The sequence below is a fragment of the Rutidosis leptorrhynchoides genome, chromosome 1, assembly GCF_046630445.1.
Source record: "Rutidosis leptorrhynchoides isolate AG116_Rl617_1_P2 chromosome 1, CSIRO_AGI_Rlap_v1, whole genome shotgun sequence".
Classification (NCBI taxonomy): Eukaryota; Viridiplantae; Streptophyta; class Magnoliopsida; order Asterales; family Asteraceae; genus Rutidosis; species Rutidosis leptorrhynchoides.
The window spans coordinates 254,596,289-254,600,073 of record NC_092333.1 but is presented as its reverse complement, the minus strand read 5'-3'; the positions used below and the strand labels follow the sequence as shown (position 1 = coordinate 254,600,073).

Below are 3,785 nucleotides of genomic sequence, written 5' to 3'. Positions count from 1 at the left end.
CTCGCGAAGACAGTCTGACACGGGTACACAGAAGCCGTAGCAGCATTAATTACGGGTTTTTATTAATTATATTTAAACTTAAACCCTAATTAGGGTATTTTTATTATAATATTTAGTTTTTATTAGTTTATTTTGTTTTAATTAGTTTAATAAAATATAAAATTAATAGTTTTAATAAATAATTAATATAAAAATAATATTTTTATAAAAATTGTACTTTTTACAACTTTTTGTATATTTTTATATTTTGTCCCTTTTTAATCGTTTTAGCGTAATATTTGTATTTTTCGCTTGTATTTAGTTTTAATTCATAGTTTTTGCCATAGTTATTTTTATTTATAGATTTTTAGGCTTTGCCATAAAATCCCTTAAGTGTTTTTCTTTAGACTAAGATTTAGGTACTTTAGAATTTTGCGACACCTTTTTAAGTTTTAGTTTCTTTTTAAGTTATTGCCATTTGGGATATAGTTTTTCTTGTAAGCCTTAATATTTTTAGACACCTTTTACTATGTATCAATTATCATTCCAATTAGTAATCTCAATTTGCGATTATAATTATAAGTTAGTGGTAGTAATAAGGTTGGGTTAGTCTAGTGTTTTTAAGTTCTATAAGTCACTCTTTTTCTTTCTTATTTTTATTTTTCGATCTTTTTCCGACACGCTCTTTTTCTTTCTTATTTCTCGCTATTCTAGTTTTTAGGACATAGATTTTTATTCTACTTCTTATCTAAATTTCTTAAAATTACGAAAATTTATTTTAAGTGGTTAAATTGATAGACATCAAAATTTTCTGGTTCGTAGTAATAGTTGGATTTGTACGTGGACCGGGTTATTGGAGCCAAACAGTCCTCAATTATATTGAAACCAAACGAATCCTGCCCCTCTGCTGCATCTTTTGACTATTTGAAACGTGGGCAAAATCAGAAAAGTCTATTAATTGGATAACTTATATAATTTTTCTTTCCTTTTTAAAAAAACTAATAGGATATTCAGTGAATGCACCGCGCAAGACGTTCACCACCTTTTGTACGTTCACCACCTGTAACTAGATCAAGACATCTAACTAATATTGTCGCCGTTGATAATCCATTTTTTGAACCCGACCTCACAATTGAGAATCCGGAGAATATTCAGGGACGATTCGTAGATCCTGAACCATTAAATTTTCCTCCGGAACCACCAATCATTCAAACAGAGATTCTTGAGGAACGAACCATTAAATCAGAATCCTCTAGTGATTCCGATTCAACAAATTCAATTATGGAAGTAACAGAACCATTAAGTATGGAAGACCGAATGAGAGCTAAACGCACTGGCCAAGGTCACGCAATTACTCATCCAGACATTAATGCGCCAGATTATGAAATCAAAGGACAAATTCTACACATGGTGACTAATCAATGCCAATTTAGTGGTGCGCCGAAGGAAGATCCAAATGAACATCTTCGTACCTTTAATAGGATCTGCACACTATTTAAAATCCGAGAAGTGGAGGATGAACAGATATATCTCATGTTATTTCCCTGGACTTTAAAGGGAGAAGCCAAAGATTGGTTGGAATTGTTACCTGAAGGGGCGATTGATACATGAGATGTTTTGGTTGAAAAATTTCTTAAACAATTCTTTCCGGCATCTAAAGCCGTAAGACTTCAAGCAGAAATTGTTACGTTTACACAGAAGCCAAATGAAACTCTATATGAGGCGTGGACGAGATTTAGAAAGTTATTAAGAGGATGTCCGCAACATGGTTTAGACACCTGTCAAATAGTACAAATATTCTACCAAGGATGCGACATCACTACAAGGAAAGACATAGATATAGCAGCTGGTGGTTCTATTATGAAGAAAACCGAAACTGATGCTTACAAAATTATTGATAACACTGCTTCCCACTCACATGAGTGGCACCAAGAAAAAGATATCGTTAGATCATCTAAAGCAGCTAGAGCCGATTCTAGCCATGACTTAGATTCCATTTCCGCAAAGATAGATGCTGTCGAGAGACGAATGGAAAAGATGACTAAGGATATTCACTCAATACGAATTAGTTGTGAGCAGTGTGGAGGACCACATTTGACAAAAGATTGTCTCAGTATTGAACTAACAATGGAACAAAGAGAGAACATTTCATACATAAACCAAAGGCCTGGAAATAATTATCAGAATAATTATCAACCGCCAAGACCTATTTACAATCAAAACCAGAATTATAACTGAAATATTCCATACAACAACCAACAAGGTCCTAGCAATCAACAAGTATCCAACAATACTTACAATCAGCAAAGACCTAATTTTCAAAACAAACCACCACAACAAACCGATGATAAAAAGCCGAATTTAGAAGATATGATGACGAAGCTAGTTGAAACTCAAACGCAGTTTTTCACATCTCAAAAACAAACTAATGAACAAAATGCTCAAGCATTTATAAATCAACAAGCTTCTATTCAAAACTTGGAACAAGAAGTAAGTAACCTAGCAAGGTTAATAGGTGAAAGAAAACTGGGAAGTCTACCTAGTGATACAAATGCTAACCCCCGGAATGAAACAACTAAAGCCATTACAACAAGAAATGGTACAACACTTAAACCACCTGAAATACCTGTAACTTCTGATGAAGCTATTCCTACTCCACAAGAACCACAACCTGATCAAGATAAGGAAAAAGAACCGGTAGTTGAGAAGGTTAATGAAGATAACACATTTAAGGATAAACCTTATGTTAAACCATACCAACCACCACTTCCTTACCCGAGTAAAATGAAGAAAGAGAAACTTGAAGCCGAGCAATCCAAATTCTTGGATATGTTTAAACAGATAAATGTAAATCTTCCTTTCATTGATGTGATTTCAGGAATGCCTAGATATGCTAAATTCTTGAAAGATCTAATCTCAAATAGAAAGAAAATGGAAGAACTCTCGGCTGTTACCATGAATGCTAATTGTTCAGCAGTGCTGTTAAATAAAATACCAGAAAAACTATCTGATCCAGGAAGTTTCACAATTCCATGTTTTCTGGGTAGTCTTAGTTCAATAGAAGCATTGGCAGACTTAGGTGCTAGTATAAATCTAATGCCATATTCACTATACGCTAAACTAGACCTTGGAGAATTGAAACCAGCCAGAATAAGCATACAACTAGCCGATAGATCAATAAAATATCCTAGAGGGATAATGGAGAACATGCTAGTTAAAGTTGGTACTTTAGTATTTCCAGTAGATTTTGTTGTTCTGGACATGGAAGAAGATTCTCAAGTTCCTCTCATATTAGGAAGACCATTCTTAAACACGGCTAAAGCAATGATAGACGTGTTCGGTAAGAAACTGACCCTAAGTATAGAGGATGAGAGTGTTACCTTTTCAGTTGATAGAGCAATGAAACAACCACAATCTGCAGATGATACATGTTATTATATTCAAACTATAGATGCACATGCAGAATTATTAGAAGAATTTCCAGAATTACAAGGAACAGGAGAATGTTCTTTAGGAGAAGGAACAGAACCAATTGATGAAGTTGAAATGTTAGCTACACTTATAGCTAATGGATATGAACCAACAACAGAAGAAATTCAAATGCTAAAAGAAGAAGACAGATATCGATATAAATCATCGATAGAAGAACCACCGAAATTAGAGCTAAAGCCACTTCCAAACCATTTGGAATACGCTTATTTACATGGTGAATCTGAATTACCTGTAATAATATCGTCTTCTCTTACTGAAAATGAGAAATCACAACTCATTTCTGTGTTGAAAGCTCATAAACCAGCCATTGCATG

General features: G+C 33.9%; 1 non-coding gene across 1 annotated transcript; it reads right to left on the bottom strand.

The window, feature by feature from the left end:
- Window positions 1-1,644: 1,644 nt before the first annotated feature.
- On the bottom strand, window positions 1,645-1,751 carry LOC139886977 (small nucleolar RNA R71). Its single transcript, XR_011772833.1, has one exon. It is a non-coding gene; the product is annotated as a small nucleolar RNA R71 (small nucleolar RNA).
- Window positions 1,752-3,785: the final 2,034 nt, after the last annotated feature.